At 44.2% G+C, this 18,678-nt stretch overlaps 1 non-coding gene across 1 annotated transcript; it reads left to right on the top strand.

The window, feature by feature from the left end:
* The first annotated feature begins 1,041 nt into the window (after positions 1-1,041).
* Trnas-gga (transfer RNA serine (anticodon GGA)) lies at positions 1,042-1,125 on the top strand. Its single transcript is given in 2 exon segments — positions 1,042-1,081; positions 1,091-1,125. It is a non-coding gene; the product is annotated as a tRNA-Ser (tRNA).
* The last annotated feature ends 17,553 nt before the right edge of the window (positions 1,126-18,678 follow it).

Here is an 18,678-nt window from a genome sequence, read left to right as displayed (position 1 = left end):
CCTGGGCGATCTCGTCATTCCGGAAAGCACAGTGGATCAACAAACGCATGTATCGGTCCATGGTTATCACACCGACCCTCATGTGCATCGGTACGACGACATCTACCACCAGGACAATGCAAGATGTCACACAGTCTGCAGTGTACATGCGTGGTCGCTGCTGTGCGAGCTGTTAGCGTTGAACTTGTGTCCAAAAATATGGATGCATCGCAGGTAAATATTCAACAAAATACATAGGAGACCTGTAGTCAGTTCTACCACACAACATAGGGCTAAATTAGCAAAAATAATTGACGATTCTTAATTATCCTAACCTGCCCATGAAACAGTGTCGCCATCCAGCTAGTGCATTTGGACGCATATGTTTTCATTGGGATAGGGTTATTATTTCAGTTATCTTCGTTACAAAAACAACTTCACTTTTTTTCACAATCTGTAGTTCCTAATGACTGGTTTATGTAATGAGCATTCCTCATTGATATACATCAGGTAAAGACAAGAAAAGCAGTATCTTATCAGAGAAGTGGTGACGAATGACGAAATCGACTGTAATGTCAAATACCTGTGACACTACTTTCCATCCATTGCTGATAAAAAGTGGACGAGAGAGAGTACAGGAACGTATGAAACTGTTACGCGTGTTGTTTCAGCGTTTCAGGAGGAGTGGAATGTAACTTGGGCCGATCCTGCACAAATAGCTAAACAGGTACCGGACTGTTGTAGTGTTGGGGGGAGGGAGGGAGGGGGCTTCGACTGTAGACAGCAACTGCGCTGTAAAGAAAGTGCTGAAGTCTGCAAAGGCTGGACAAAAATACGGAAACAGAGCGAGAAATGCATCCCTGGACACATATTCAGGTTCTAACCAAGCCTGCAGGTTGGGCTGTTATATTTGACGACGAACGAAACTTGTGCAATGTACCCAGTACGTTGCAACTGTCAAATCGTGGTCAGAACAGTGTTCTGTGGAGTTTGCATTATGTCGGAGCTCAGTGCATTCGAGCGTCGGTTGGTGCTTGCATGCTGAGTGTTTCCGTAACGCCGGCCCGAGTGGCCGAGCGGTTCTAGGCGCTTCAGTCTGGAACCGCGCGACCGCTAAGGTCGCAGGTTCGAATCCTGCCTCGGGCATGGATATGTGTGATGTCCTTAGGTTAGTTAGGTTTAAGTAGTTCTAAGTTCTAGGGGACTGATGACCTCAGATGTTAAGTCCCATAGTGCTCAGAGCATTTGAACCATTTTTTTGTTTCCGTAACCAAGGTAGTCGTAGTAGCTTTTGGTGTTTCAAGAGGTGCCGTATCGAAGATTTATTATGCATGCAGGAAGAGCGGAAAAACATCACCCCCTAGCTCACAACGAGGACGAAAGTGTCCGTTGAGTGATCGTGACAGACAGTCATTCAAGAGGACTGTGACGAACAATAAGGGGACAATAGCTGTAAAAGTCACTGCAGAACTGAGTGTCGCACTTGCGAATCTTGTCACCTCAGAAAGTAACATGAAGGGAGCTTCATAAGCAAGGAACTGAAATGTGGGGTGGAGTTTCAAAACCTCTCATCAGTCATGCAAATGCCCGTACAGGAAAACGCAGTGCCGAAATTATAAGTCCTGGACTAAGAAGCAGTTGAAGAAATTCATTTGGTCGGGTGTCTTGCTTCACAGTGTTTCTAACTTCTGGCTAGTTTGAGTATCAAGGAGTGAAACATGTTTAATGATGTTTTGCGCAGCCATATAGAGGTATTCCTTGGGCTCCGTGGTTACTCTGCAAGGTCGTTTTCCTGCCAAAGATTGTTTATGCTGGTCATATCCATGCCGTGGTACAGTGTTTGTTTCTCAATGGTGATGCTGCGTTCCAAGAAGACATGGCCCCTGTCCACACAGCTCACATCGTCCGGGACTGGTTTTGTTCGTACAAGGATGAACCGTCTCATCTTTCCTGGCCACCAACTCTTTAGTCGCCAGATCTCAATATTACTGAGCGTTTGTGTTGAACTTGCCGCTATTTTTCAGAAAGAATGGTATAAGATTCCTTTGAAAAGCATACAGCATACAGGACCTGTATTTATCTATTCCGACACGAGTGGAAGCGATTTTGAATGCCAAAGGTTTTTCTACACCGCATTAGTTACGGTCATATGGTTTGTTTTTTTTTTTTTTTTTTGACGATTTTGTCCCACCCTCTGTACTTATACAGACAGGCAAGATAAAACTGGACCAGGAAACATTTCATACGCGGTTAAGACAGGCAATCCAACTTATACAACTTCTGCACGCGGGGTGGATGATATTGACTATCTTAAGGTGCGTGAAGGACTTGGAAGAGCAGTTGAACGGAATGGACAGTGTCTTGAAAGGCGGATATAAGATGAACATCAACAAAAGCAAAACGAGGATAATGGAATGTAGTCGAATTAAGTCGGGTGATGCTGAGGGAATTAGATTAGAAAATGAGACACTTAAAGTAGTAAAGGAGTTTTGCTATTTAGGGAGTAAAGTAACTGATGATGGTCGAAGTAGAGAGGATATAAAATGTAGACTGGCTATGGCAAGGAAAGCGTTTCTGAAGAAGAAAATTTGTTAACATCGAGTATACATTTAAGTGACAGGAAGTCGTTTCTGAAAGTATTTGTATGGAGTGTAGCCATGTATGGAAGTGAAACATGGACGATAACTAGTTTGGACAAGAAGAGAATAGAAGCTTTCGAAATGTGGTGCTAGAAAAGAATGCTGAAGATTAGATGGGTAGATCACATAACTAATGAGGAGGTACGGAATAGGATTGGGGAGAAGATGAGTTTGTGGCACAACTTGACTAGAAGAAGGGATCGGTTGCTAGGAAATGTTATGAGGCATCAAGAGATCACCAATTTAGTATTGGAGGGCAGCGTGGAGGGTAAAAATCGTAGAGGGAGACCAAGAGATGAATACACTAAGCAGATTCAGAGGGATGTAGGCTGCAGTACGTACTGGGAGATGAAGAAGCTTGCACAGGATAGAGTAGCGTGGAGAGCTGCATCAAACTAGTCTCAGGACTGAAGACCACAACAACAACAACAACAAGGTGCGTGAAATATATTCGGACTAATTTTATTTTGTCTACCCTGCATATCACTGTGAAGTGCCTTACCTACCTACATGTGTGCCCTGACCATCGTCCCGCTTCATATCTCGAAACGTTATTACAAACAGCTAAGTTGAAATAATTATTTAAATAAAAACTTTTTAATATTTTTTAATATTTACAGCGAACTAAAAAGTGTAAAGTAATTTCTCCTAGCCCCATACAGATTACTAACTCCATACAAATAGTTCTGAAAATTTGTACTTGTGAATTTTTAATTGCCATGAAAATGCTTCAGGATTTAAAAAGAAGAACGTCGAAGGCATGCAATACATAATTTATACACGCCCCCACGATTTTCGTTTTAAATTCTGCAAATATTTTCAACTAATAAAAATTTACAAACACACATTTTCATGAATATCTGTAGGTGGCTAGAAATCTGTATTGGACTACGAGAAATTATTTTATACTTTTTAGTCAGTTTTAAAAACGTGTGATATTAAAACGTTTTTTATTTAAATAATTATTTTTTGGTTTTTGGTCTTACGTGTGTCAAACTTGTCAATCGATTTCAGCCATTTTCACGAGATTGAAACAGAGACATATGGTAAATTTCAGGAGTATTTCAGTTTTCTCTTCATCTGAGTTAACCGATACATTGATTACATCTAGGATTAACTCACGGAAAGATGATGTTGATGATGATGTTTGGTTTGTGGGGCGCTCAACTGCGCGGTTATCAGCTCCCGTAAAAATTTCCAACCTTCTCTCAGCCCAGTCTTCGCCACTTTCATGAATGATGATGAAATGATGAGGACAACACTCACACCTAGTCATCTCGAGGCAGGTGAAAAGCCCTGACCCCGCCTGGAATCGAAAAGCACGCGAAGGTAAACATTAAAGATCTCGAGCTCACACAGTGATTTACCGGCAACCGTTCATACCACGAAACGTTCTTAAGGAGAACAGAACAATGGGAAAACTGTAGTGGTACCTTGTGCGGTACTCCGCTACGCGCCAGCCACGAAACCGGTTTAATATTGCATTGTTATCGATTTCTGAGCTATGATGAATGTTTCAAGTCTGTAAATCATCGGGGAACGATAGTGGCAAACAAAGCAACCACCGCCACACACGAGACAAGAAAGAGAGATAATACCACTCTCATCCAGCTCTGGGCTATGTTGAAAGTTTCTAGTGTCTAACGAATCTATTGCAGAATTTGAACCGTACAAACAAATAAGAAAGCGCTCTAATAAAAACGTGTTACAGAGCGTTGAAACTGCCTCGTCAGTTACGTAGTTTATGCCATTTTTGATCGGAAATACCTTTCTGAATACTGTTCTGCTCAAAGAAATCGCTACGTGCAGCCACCTAACTGGAGTCAGAGAACACCGTGTGTCTCCAGTCGTGATGGGGACAGTGCAGCTTGCGTTCTCTGGTCAGTCCACTAACAAGACTCGGAGGGCCATTTCAAGGGTAGACCGAGCGTGTATTGTAACTTCACAGCCAGAAGGTTTTTCAGCATAGCACTACTTTTTTTTCTGCGCTTATGAGAGGATACGCTATTTAGCCGACGACAATGACACTGTTTAGCCTTCATCAATCACACTATTCACCTATCAACAATAACAAATTTTTTTATAACGTATACGTTTACAAATTACTTAAAAATAACGAAACAAGAGAAAAAGAGAAGGAAAAGCTTTTTAATTTCTGAGTATGGAAGTAATAATTAAATTTTTTATTACAAAAGTGCTTAAAAACATGTACTTACAGACAAAATTCATTGAGCCCTAAACAGTTGTCTTAATTCCAACAAGTTAGCTGCAAATTCATTCAAGGAAGTTTTGTTAATTAATCACTCTGTACATTCGGGGTCAGATTTTAAAACTGCTAACTAAAACGAATCTTACCAGACATCTTTCTGTAGTTAAAGACCAGTCATGATTTAGGGGATGATACTCTGAGCTTCCTCAGTTCTGTGAGGAATTGTCAGCGTAGTTCCGGCCGTACACCGCGGGCATTATTCTAAAATTTAGCCGCTAACGATAGACACCAAATACTGAAGACCTGCTGTTGTAGTGATCGCCCGCGATCAACATCACGTGATAACAACCACTAACAAATTATGGCTCTAGGCAACTGGGATGAAACAGGATCACAGCGTCTTCAGCAGTCATATCTTACAGTGATACAAAATCTAATGGGAGATTATAATCATTTGTAAAAGAGTTGTACTATCAGTAAGACATAAGACCACCCGAACCATGTAAGATGCTTCGATGAATTCTGTCTTCAAGATGGTACGTGCGAAACCCTAGAGGTTAATGCGCCCTCTAGACGGTGAATAACATTGCGGAATTTTGTCTGATACGCAATAATATTTAACGTGTAGGGGCGAGACGGAGAGGTTGCAGAGTAATACTGCGAACATTAAAAACTTTTGAAATACATTGTGCAGCCCGGAAATATTCTGCCGCCTGTGGACAGCATTGACAATATCCTTCACAGTTTCTCGCTTGCTGCACAGACCAAGGAAGTGAGGTCTGTTGTTATGTGGAAAACGAGTTCAAAACAAGGCGACAGAACATTATTATTAGAGTGCATCGAAATTTATAAATCATTGCAGGCATTTTGGAATGTTAAAGCAGCTGAGTGCAAAAATAGAAGTGTGAAGAATGATGATTCGAATAATTTGTAGCTTAGAAAGTACAGGGAACGGCCACGAGGGGAAATGTTTTCAAAATAATTAATTAATACAACGTTATAAATAAAAGTACTTTATAGATATGTATCTCCGTGTATTAATTACTACCCGAATACGATCCTATAGTACACGTATTATTGTATGACACATTTGCATAGCGATAACTATGTTCAAATACTGTAATGTAAAACTGCACCTGTAAATTTCAAGTCTTCGAAAGAATTTCCATCGGCAAGGTGTCGTAGCGTAATAGATAAGCGCTGACTTCGTGGAACTGGATGGGGATATGGCGTCCGCAGAAATTTATTCGGACTCGACTGCCTATGTACTGCGATGCCAATGTATGGAGAAAACCATTTCCAATAATGTATGAAATTTTGACAGTGAACACAAAAAAAGAAATGATAATCTTTTCTTAGTTTGATCGCAATTCTCTCAACAAGTTTTTGTGAGTGATCTTTGACCCTCCTTTGACCAACTGTTCAGCCAGCTTTTTTTCTGCTTGCAACAAAATAGAGCAATTATCACAACAGTAGCGTCCTACTCGCCTATCATTTCGAAGCACAGTATTATTGCACAATGTTATGGACAATATTGAGCCTTTTTGGGGGAAGACATCGATAATATTGCAAAATAGTATTGTGCAAGTACTATATAGTATTTATATAGGATTTCCATTTGCAAGGTATCGTAGCCTAACAGATAAGCTCTGACTTGGTGGACATGGATGGATATATAGCGTCTGTAGAAATTTGTTCGGGCTCAAGTGCCTATACACTGCGATGCCAATGCATGGAGGAGACCATTTCCAGCAATGTACGAAATTTTGACCATGGCACCCAAAAAGATATGACAATTTTTTTTTTTTGTTTCATTTCAATTCTCTCAGCAAGTTTTCGCGAGTGATCTTTGACGCTCCTTTAACTAATAGTTCAGCCATCTTTTTTTCTGCTTCCAACAAAATAAGGCAGTTACCACCGCAGTAGTGTCCTCATCCCCTAACATTTCGAACCACAGTGTTACAGCACAATGTTATTGACAATTTTATTGAGCAGTTTAGGGGAAGATTTCGGTAATATTGCACAATTTATTGTGCAAGTACTATATATACACTCCTGGAAATTGAAATAAGAACACCGTGAATTCATTGTCCCAGGAAGGGGAAACTTTATTGACACATTCCTGGGGTCAGATACATCACATGATCACACTGACAGAACCACAGGCACATAGACACAGGCAACAGAGCATGCACAATGTCGGCACTAGTACAGTGTATATCCACCTTTCGCAGCAATGCAGGCTGCTATTCTCCCATGGAGACGATCGTAGAGATGCTGGATGTAGTCCTGTGGAACGGCTTGCCATGCCATTTCCACCTGGCGCCTCAGTTGGACCAGCGTTCGTGCTGGACGTGCAGACCGCGTGAGACGACGCTTCATCCAGTCCCAAACATGCTCAATGGGGGACAGATCCGGAGATCTTGCTGGCCAGGGTAGTTGACTTACACCTTCTAGAGCACGTTGGGTGGCACGGGATACATGCGGACGTGCATTGTGCTGTTGGAACAGCACGTTCCCTTGCCGGTCTAGGAATGGTAGAACGATGGGTTCGATGACGGTTTGGATGTACCGTGCACTATTCAGTGTCCCCTCGACGATCACCAGTGGTGTACGGCCAGTGTAGGAGATCGCTCCCCACACCATGCTGCCGGGTGTTGGCCCTGTGTGCCTCGGTCGTATGCATTCCTGATTGTGGCGCTCACCTGCACGACGCCAAACACGCATACGACCATCATTGGCACCAAGGCAGAAGCGACTCTCATCGCTGAAGACGACACGTCTCCATTCGTCCCTCCATTCACGCCTGTCGCGACACCACTGGAGGCGGGCTGCACGATGTTGGGGCGTGAGCGGAAGACGGCGTAACGGTGTGCGGGACCGTAGCCCAGCTTCATGGAGACGGTTGCGAATGGTCCTCGCCGATACCCCAGGAGCAACAGTGTCCCTAATTTGCTGGGAAGTGGCGGTGCGGTCCCCTACGGCACTGCGTACGATCCTACGGTCTTGGCGTTCATCCGTGCGTCGCTGCGGTCCGGTCCCAGGTCGACGGGCACGTGCACCTTCCGCCGACCACTGGCGACAACATCGATGTACTGTGAAGACCTCACGCCCCACGTGTTGAGCAATTCGGCGGTACGTCCACCCGGCCTCCCGCATGCCCACTATACGCCCTCGCTCAAAGTCCGTCAACTGCACATACGGTTCACGTCCACGCTGTCGCGGCATGCTACCAGTGTTAAAGACTGCGATGGAGCTCCGTATGCCACGGCAAACTGGCTGACACTGACGGCGGCGGTGCACAAATGCTGCGCAGCTAGCGCCATTCGACGGCCAACACCGCGGTTCCTGGTGTGTCCGCTGTGCCGTGCGTGTGATCATTGCTTGTACAGCCCTCTCGCAGTGTCCGGAGCAAGTATGGTGGGTCTGACACACCGGTGTCAATGTGTTCTTTTTTCCATTTCCAGGAGTGTATATTTATCTCTGTGTATTAATTACTGCCCGAATATAATCCTAATTGAACGGCATGTTTCCATAACAATGACTATGTTGTTGTGGAATATTATTGACCGTCTATTGGTCGCTTAACACCAAATGAGGTAAAACGGCAAGACATTAGGCTCGTATATGAAAGGACCGGAGCTCCAATGCAGTCTAGCTATCCTCCTTGAAACTTTCGCTAGTTTACGTAAAGGTGAATCTTTCTTGATTCCATGGAGGAGATAACCGTAAAAATTTTTTGCTGTCATTTCACGAAGCGAGCTTTGTTTCTTCTCTAACAGTAGTTACGAGCTTTGTTTCATCTCTAACGGTGGTTACCTAACCTCAAATCTCCTGGGCACATATGAGACGCTGTGGAGATGGGTCCACGTGACTTGCACGCTGCCCAGACCAAGCTCCGTGAAACAGTGATCGTGGTTGAGCGCTTGTGGAGAAGAAAGCAGCCCAATACTTGCAGTTTGTTGTGGTGTCGTGCAACGACAACTCGTCACTGTCATTAGAGACAAAAGGGGTGATACACGTTACTGGGGAAACGTGTCGTAGTTGGCCCATGATAAGGTTCTCAGCAACGAAATGCCACAGGAAGTTCGTGAGGCGGCTGGAGTCCTTTATATTACTTGTGACATTTCGTTGCGTAATGGAAGTAGAAGTACTCCTGCTTTGATTGTTATGCAAGGACGCGTAAGGAGATCTGCAGTCGTAATGGAACCCGTTCGCCTGTCGGAGTGCTGCGGAGAGCTTCATTGAAAAGCAGGAACTGGCCTGCGGTGGCAGCTGTTATTTCATACAACGGCCGCACGTGAGGGTGCCCGCCTGCTCTCACGCGAACAGCGAGGAAAGCCAATTGAGCTCCCATTGCCAGGTGTCCAGATTGCCGTAGTAATAAACCGCGCCAGGCAACATATCACAAACCTAATGCTGCCAGTAATTCAGAGTAATCCTGGCGAGTGTGTTTCATATCGAGAGATACAAACATTAGTGGCCCTTTATCATCTCGAAGATAGAGGTGACTTTTTTCTTCGTCCGTATGAGGAGTGCGACTTCTATAAGTCATCACCTAAGTTCAGTAACAATGTCAGTCATTAGCTATGCTCGAAGAAATCTTAGATACAATGAATGAATTCCTTGAAAAAAATGGCGTAACGAACGGGATGACAACACGCGATGTTCCCTGGGCACCGTTTCCGTTTGGGACGAATTTTTATGACATGCAAAAAATCAAATAAAACAAAAACATTAAAAAATGCAGAAAGACAACAAACAGGGAAGAGCATGTGTGACGCGGGAGCGATAAGAAGAAGAAGAAGGCAAAGGATTAGAGGGGACTAAAACAGGAACGGGTGGGGATGTGTGGAAGATAGTAATGAGGACTGGACAGTGTTAAGCAACAGATCCATAAAATTTACCTCAATTAGTGGCGAAGCCACACAACGAAAGTGCGAAGAGTATATTTTGCGTTCGTTCTTTCCTTTGTTGCTGCTTTGTGTTTATCGGCATTCATACAACGAATAAGGAATCGCTTTATCGTTGCAAGGTATGCGACTTTGAACCGTGTGATTTCAGTGTTTTGAATCGTATCACACAAAAACGAACTACTGAAACATGTATCTAAACTTCATTACGCAGTTACGTTGCTGTTAGTAAACATATAAATGGGCTAAGCAACGATGAGTAATAAACAAAAATAGTAGATTGATGCTAGATACAGTAAGTGAGCACAAAATCGAAATTTCCCCTGTGCCCCTGGTATCCTATATACTTACGCTGGAATGTAAATCAGTACGATCAGAGAATGTCAATGCAGAAGCCACGTCAGGACTGTTCCCTTCTGTGTTTTTTTCTTATGGAGTTTTTAAGTCGTCTTATTTTTTGCGTCCACAAACCATCAAATTTTCAGTGTTCAGCCCAATACTGAGCTACATTAGAAGAAAACTTATGCGCTTCCAATAAATCTTCAAGAGTGCTTTGGAAGAGAGAAGCGCGGCAGTCCAGAGTATTTTCCTTTTTGATTAAATGTATTTTCGCGCCAACTGACTTAGCTCCACATGTTGTCAATGCACCTGAACTTGTATGTGTGATAGATTATTAGAACGATGGTAACATCGACAGTTCAGTATATATTTAACAACATATTACGATGTAATAAGTGTCGTACTCATCAGATCTTGTGGGACTTTCACAATCAAAAGGCTGCATTTTGACGACGAAATGTACTCATGTCAGATAGTTTTATATTCTGACAGAATGTAACTTTGTAATGTTACTTGAAAAAGCCGTAAGGCCGAAATTGCAATAGTAACAATAAATATTTTATACAGTCAACGGCGACTATGATGTCTTTTAAGAAATTTTCCTTTTTGTTATCCATCTTTACAGGTAGACTTCTTGGACGTTCGGCTTTAATCACTTAAAAAATATTGTTTTCAATGTCTTCATTCATGATGTTCATATCTGCATTATATCATGTCTCTAAAGTTGGCTTGCTCCCTAGATGGCGAGTGTGTACACTAATCGTGGCCGGCCCGTGTGGCCGTGCGGTTAAAGGCGCTTCAGTCTGGAACCGCGCGACCGCTGCGGTCGCAGGTTCGAATCCTGCCTCGGGCATGGGTGTGTGTGATGTCCTTAGGTTAGTTAGGTTTAATTAGTTCTAAGTTCTAGGCGACTGATGACCTCAGAAGTTAAGTCGCATAGTGCTCAGAGCCATTTGAACCACTAATCGTGTTGTTCCATGCACTCAGTGGTCGATTTGTTCGGACTGCCATATGGATGTCTAAGGATGAAGTTCATAACCGCGAAATCGATAACGTACTGTAAATATGAACATCATGAAAAAATATTCCAAACACATACTAAATATTGTATGATGTGATGAATTTTGTCACATCATGACGTCCCAAGACCTCTAACGCAGGGTTCGAAGATCTCCTGGTAGCTGACTGATGGCTGTCTAGGTTTTTGATGAATGTTTAATGTAAATAGGTTCACCCCGTCAAGTACAGGGGTTGGGCAAGAAATGCTTGTGTGAACCTAAATGCAGACGCTAGTCAAGACTGCAAATTGCGGTGCTGTGTTTTACTACTAGCGGCACCTGGACAATGTCCTCAATACGTTGCACGTGTAAGTCATGGTCAGAACTGTGTCCTGTGTAGCTGTCAGTGTAGTATCTCGGATCTAAGTGAATCAGGACTTGGGAAAATGGTTGATGCTCGTATGGTGTGGTTCCGTAACCAAGATAGCCGAAGTATTTGGTGTTTCATGAAGCACCGAATCGAAAATTTATATCGCATACAGGGTAAGGAAAAAAACATTGTGCGCTAAGTCACAACGCGGCTGAAAGCGTGTGTGTCGAGTGATCGTGACACGATCATTGAAGAGGATTGTGACGAAAAGTAAGAGGACAACAGCTCCAAAGTTAATGCAGAGTTGTATGTCGCACTCACGAACCCCGTTAGTACCAAAACAACACGAAGAGAGCATCATAAACAGGAAATTGTAGCGCGAGTTGGAATTCTAAACCCACTCATCAGCGATGCAAATGCCCCCAAACGAGAATGTGGTGCCTATGGCATAAAACCTGAACTATACAGCAACGGTGGAAAGCTGTTTGATCGGATGAGCTTTGTTTAACACTAGGCAGGTTAAGGTCCCAAAAGGTAAGTATGACACGGCTTCGGTAGTGACTTGGGCAGCCATATCGTGGTATACCGTAGGCTCCACGGGTACTCTTCAAGATCACAATACTGACAAGAATTGTAGACCATTTTGGCTGATCAGGTCCATCGCGGGGTACAACGTGTGTTCCTTAGAGGTGATGTGTTCTAAGACGACAGGGTACCAGCCCACAAAGGTCACACTGTCCAGGACTGGTTTTGTGAACACGACGATGGACTGTCGCATCTCGTTATTGAGCCTTTGTGGTCTACTTTGGAGATGAGGGTGCGTATTCGCTATCCACCTCCATCGCCGTTACCTGGGCTATTTTGCGGGTTTAAATCACCTTGGGGTATAACCATGCGGTTCATTTGACCTGCGGTCGTCGCGTGGAAAATAGCTCAGAGAACAAATATTGATGATGTTGTGAGGGTTCAGAATACTAGGGCGACTGGAGGCTGGTCAAACGCAGCAGGTCGTAGCACGGGCCCTCCTTGTGATACTAAGTGTGATCTCAAGATTATGACAACGATTCCAGCAGACAGGAAATGTGTCCAGGCGCTACAGTATGGGACGTCCACAGTGTACAACACCACAAGGAGACCGATACCTCACCATCAGTGCCCGCAGACGGCTTGAGTATTGCAGGTAGCCTTGCTCGGGACCTTACCGCACCCACTGGAAGAGTTGTCTCCAGACACACAATCTACAGACGACTGAACAGACATGGTTTATTCGCCCGGAGACCTACAAGGTGCATTCCACTGACCCCTGGTCACAGGAGAGCCTGTAAAGCCTGGTGTCAAGAACACATTACATGGTCATTTGAACAGTGATCCCAGGTTATGTTCACGGACGAGTCCAGGTATAGTCTGAACAGTGATTCTCGCCGGGTTTTCATCTGGCGTGAACCAGGAACCAGATACCAACCTCTTAATGTCCTTGAAACGGACCTGTATGGAGGTCGTGGTTTGATGGTGTGGAGTGGGATTATGATGCATGTCATTGACAGAGGAACTGTAACGGGACGTCATTTTGCACCAGTCCGCCTTTTCACGAGTGTAGTGGGTCCCACCTTCCTCCTGATGGATGATAAAGCACGGCCCCACCGAGCTGCCATCGTGGAGGAGTACCTTGAAACAGAATATATCAGGCGAATGGAGTGGCCTGCCTGTTCTCCAGACCTTAACCCCATCGAGCACGTCTGGGATGCTCTTGATCGACGTATCGCTGCACGTCTTCAAACCCCTAGAACACTTCAGGGGTTCCGACAGGCACTGGTGCAAGAATGGGAGGTTATACTCCAGCACCTGCTCGACCACCTGATAAAGAGTATGCCAACCCATTGTGCGGCCTGTGTACGTGCGCATGGTGATCATATCCCATATTGATGTCGGGGTACATGAGCAGGAAACAGTGGCGTTCTGTAGCACATGTGTTTCGGGACGGTTTTCTCAACTTGTCACCAATACCGTGGACTTACAGATCTGTGTCGTGTGTGTTCCCTAAGTGCCTATGGTATTATCACCAGTTTTGTGTAGTACCACGTTGTGTGGCACCATATTCTGCTGTTATCCTTAATTTATGAGCATGAGTGTATTAAGTGTCCTCTGCTTGTATTATATACTTCCCGCTATCGCGCAAAGCACGGACCCATTCGTAACATGCAAATAGTTTCTAACTGTCCAACTGGAGCTCAATCCATATACCAGCAACTGCGGAACGGTTACTCCACTGCAGACTGAATGAAAATCGAAGTTACCAAATAATAAAATGGTTGGTCACGAAAACGGTTATCCTATTGAAGATTTGCCTTATAGGCCACCTGTAATAAAAAACTGAGTAAAGGAATCAACGATCAACTTGCAACTAGATAAAGCATGTGGTGCGAGTATAGATACGATGTCTGTGCAGTCTGTTACAGATGTGAGGTGAACGTTACAGCGTGCAGCGAGTTAACCGACTTTGAACGTAGGAGGTCAATCGTTTCAAGACGTATGAATCATCGCACATCATAGATTCGGGTTACCGAGGCCGTGTCTAGGGTTAATCTCCATCATCACAGAGGAATGTTTCCACACGCGTAAACCGCCGCATAGGAGAACCAGAAATGTTTGTCAAACGGAAGTCACGTCGCCTCTGCATGGCCATAAGGAGCGGCCTATGGTGTACTGTGAGTCACATCCCTGCTGCTCTGAATTTGGGGTATCAGAAGCCCAATTTTCAGAACTGTGCAGAGACAAGTGAACCACAGAGGCCTAAGCACGCGACGATTGACATCCCGTGGTTTCTTGCCAACCTGTGTTACAGTGCAGAAATAATGCCTCCCGAGCTGAAAGTGGCCCACTGACTCTTTCGAACACAACACCCCCAGCCAGCCGGCACGGTAGCTCAGCGTGTTCGTTCAGAGGGCTGCTCGTCCTATGTAATAAAAAACTGAGTAAAGGAATCAACGATCAACTTAAACGGATGTCTTGTGACGTCCGCGCATACCAAATGCAACGAACAATACCGAACAAAATGAAAAAAAAACTAGTCAGCGTGACAGAATGTCAATGCTAAGGGCCCGGGTTAGATTCCCGGCTGGGTTGGAGATTTTCTCCGCTCAGGGACTGGGTGTTGTGTTGTCTTAATCGTCATCATTTCATCCCCATCGACGCGCAAGTCACCGAAGTGGCGTTAAATCGAAAGACTTGCATCCGGCGAACGATCTGTCCGACGGGAGCCCCTAGTCACACGACATTTATTTTTTATCATCATCTTGACGTCTTCTTATACCTCCAACGTGAGTTGTATACTGTGCATTCATTAAAAATATGGCACAGGAGTAACATGATTACCATATGATCTGGAAACACCGAATCACTTCCATCTACTCTAAATCGTTTACCGTAAATTACGTTTCCTTCCGCTGAGATCAGACGATCTAATAAAATTATCTTTTATGATCTTTTTGGAATCTACATGCTACAGCATCTTCAAGAACCTTACTTTCGACCAGATATTAAAATTAGGTACAAATATAATCCTCTATTACGATTAGGTCCCTGAATCTTTGGAGTTCATATCTGGATTTGACAGTGGTTTGTATTACATCTCAGAGTTTTAATTTTCATCGTGAACAAATTTTATGACCTGTTCAAGTGCTTACTGTAATGACGCAGGTGAGGGTGTTATCTGGGGTGGGGCTGGACTGAGCTGATACAGGAAACAATAAACTGCCTTCGGCGCTCTGCAAAGCTTCGCCGACGCATTACGAAGTTTTAATGGAGTGGAGGCCTAAAGGCTTAAAGGGCTACCAGCATGGCGCAGCTGCTAAGCGGATTCGAGGCGAGTGGCTGCCCTTGCTTCATCTAGCCCTCTCCCATTTCCTACCCCCAATCCCGACCCTCTTGTTCCAGCATCTCAAGAGTGACCTTCGAAGCATGTCATCATTGTACATGCGTATAGGTCCTTCCGTTTCTGTGCATTACAGCAAGAGCAACTTGGTAGTCTATTCTGTTTCCTGTGTAATTAAATTCGCTGCTAGGACCCATGTGTGTAGCCGAAAGCTTTGCGCCGACCTATCAAACTATATGCAGTAAGTACGAAATACGAGGTCTTCCACAAAAGAATCAACACTGCTCGTGTTACTAAACATGTATTTTACCATGGCGAATTGGTGGATCAGTGTTGTCCTGCCTTAAGGTGTGTGCTTATGCCGTGCTGTAGCCAACAAGCCTACCGAGGCGTAGTTCCTTCCAGCAACACAGGCGAAGTGATGTTTTGTTAACATGCCGCCCATGGGTTTCTGCTCCAGCGAGAGGACCCACCAGTCTGTAGTGCTTGCGATATTCCACTGACAAGCAACACTTTATTTGACTATATTTTATTTGCTTACAAAAGGGAAACGCTGCAACTGCCTATGGACTTGCCCTCTACTTTAGATGACGATTAGACGAGTGTAGCAAGTTTAGTGAGGTAACAGAACTATTCCCCAAAATCTTAAGGCATAGGTTTTAAGTAGCATAGGTGTTGCTGGTTATTTTTCTTTCCCTTTTTTTTCCAGAGGTGGTCAGCTACAAGAATTCGGGAAAAGATTTTAACTACTTTCGTTTCACTACTTCGTTTATAACATTTCATCCTTTAACCAATACAGAATTTTTAATGTTTGACGTTCTGTAACAGACTGAGTGAGGGTATATGTGTTTATGCGTATGTGTGATCAACCACACACGCATCCACAGTGAATTTTTCATTTTAAATTACTTTTTCCTGTAGTTACTGTTATTGTTTCGACTAATGGATAAGAAAGATTTTATTAGTTCTGTAAACTCATTCTTCTCAGGAAGATATTTGCTGTCGCTGAAATGATCGTATGGTATTGATGGCCGCGAGTCCCCACCTCGAGAAGTTCGGCTGCCGAGTCGCAAGACTTTTCAATTGACGCCACAATGGGCGATGATGGTGAAATGATGATGAGGGCAACACAACATCCAGTCGCCGAGCGAAGAAAATTTCCGACCCCGGCGGGAATCCAATCTGGACCCGCTGTATTGCAGTCAGATGCGCTGACCACTCAGCCAAGTTTCCGGACTTCGCTGTCGCTCGTAACGTAAAACTAAATGCCGAGCGCTCCGGATGACGACAACAACAACATGCTTATGTTGTAACAAGTTACCAAGAAAAAGTCGACCAGATAAGTGGCGGCAGGCGAGCTGATCACTGTAGGGGTCTTTTACTGCTCTGCCGAAAAGCGTCTTGTACGATATCCAACGCAGAACAAAAAATAAAGGAAGGAAGATTAGAGCTTAACGATCCGTCGGCGATGTGGTCTTTAAAGACGGAGCACAAGCCCGAAATAAGGGAGGAAGGAAATCAGCCGTGTCATATTTTAAAGGACCCGTCCGGTAGTTGCCTATACCGATTTAGGGAAATAACGGAAAACCTAAATCTGGATGGTCGTACAGAGATTTGAACCGTCGTTCTTCTGAATGCGAGTCCAGTGCGCTAACCACTGCGCCATTTCTCTCCGTAACGCGGAACGGCTCAGACCAAATTCGCGTGCTTGCCAATTATGCGTACTTAAAGATGATCACCTTCAAAGTAGGGCACACAAAGACTGTTCTTGGGTTCCGCCGAAAAGTGGAAATGGTTGACACATGGAAAGCGAGACGTTTTCGCTTGTGGGAGTAACGAATGTTGACATGTAATTTGTTAAGTTCACAGTTTTGCAGCATAAGCTGGTTTCTTTTCTGACGGATACGGTACACAATGTTTTCAGGCAGAGAGCAAGAACACATGTGTAGTACGACAGAGAAATTCTTCTTACGAAGAACTTGCGCCGGCAGGAGTGGCCGAGCGGTTCTAGGCGCTTCAGTCTGTAACCGCGCGACCGCTACGGCCGCAGGTTCTAGTCCTGCCTCGGGTATGGATGTGTGTGATGTCCTTAGGTTAGTTACGTTTAAGTAGTTCTAAGTTCTAGGGGACTGATGACCTTAGAAGTTAAGTCCCATAGTGCTCAGAGCCATTTGAACCATTTTGAGAACTTGCAATGATATAAAAATAGCTGTGATACGTAATTATGTAGAAATTGTTGTACAGGAAGTTTATACTAGAAATTGTTTCCGTAGGCTGGGTATCAAGATATTACGTTAGGAAAACGAGACGAGTTTGTACATCTACTGGCAGTATAAGAATTCTCAAATGAATCATTGTGTCACGAGTCAGTGCATCACAAAGTTGGACTCATTTTGGTCCATAACGTCTGCAATCATTCCTTCTGCTCTGCTTGAAACATTTTTGTGTTTTGTTTTACGCGAGGCTGTGCCGAAGCTCGGCTGCTATTACCTACCAGAAAGTTGATCGCACATTGCTACTAAGCTAATCGGTTTTTATTCAGTTGAAAAATGGTCGTGGGCTAATGCAATATGACAAACGTTGCTTAGTGATGTGCTGTAGTTTATCACTGATATTACCCTCTTCTTTAAACAATATAACTACAGGAGAACCACGTCACGACTTTTGGAAATCAATTCAACAAGAGACTTAATCATGATATTGACTAACCGCAGAGTATCTCTATACTGACGCAAAAAGTGACTTATCGTTATCTGGTCGTAATAGCAATTGTGTGTAGCGTATAATAATACAAATCAAGAGAAGGTTCATAAGAGTTAGCTAACACCACTCGTTAATTTATTGGTCAGCTGTTGTATTTCCTGCAGATGGGAAGGGTCGCCATGACTCACGCTCACGATGGAGGGGAAACTCCATGCCACGGCAGATGCCAGACTGGGCGTGGTCTTGACCTGTTTAGCCGCACTCAGTATGCCAAAAACTATGTGCACTGGCTTAACGCTTCCATCACGATCACTCACACATGCGAATAACAACGGCAAGTCTTTTAAACATATGCGGGTGTCTTAAATAAGCGGTGTTGCCTACGCTTTGTAAATTCGAGCCGCCCGCGGTGGTCTAGCGGTTCTAGGCGCGCAGTCCGGAACCGCGCGGCTGCTACGGTCGCAGGTTCGAATCCTGCCTCGGGCATGGATGTGTGTGATGTCCTTAGGTTAGTTAGGTTTAAGTAGTTCTAAGTTCTAGGGGACTGATGACCACAGATGTTAAGTCCCATAGTGCTCAGAGCCATTTGAACCATTTTTGTAAATTCGAGTCTGATTGCAACCGTAACAAGTTGTCTTCAATAAAGATAAGGGTAGA

Source organism: Schistocerca nitens, chromosome 8, assembly GCF_023898315.1.
Source record: "Schistocerca nitens isolate TAMUIC-IGC-003100 chromosome 8, iqSchNite1.1, whole genome shotgun sequence".
Classification (NCBI taxonomy): domain Eukaryota; kingdom Metazoa; phylum Arthropoda; class Insecta; order Orthoptera; family Acrididae; genus Schistocerca; species Schistocerca nitens.
Note: the sequence above shows the minus strand (reverse complement) of the source record. Positions and strands in the feature narration are given on the sequence as shown.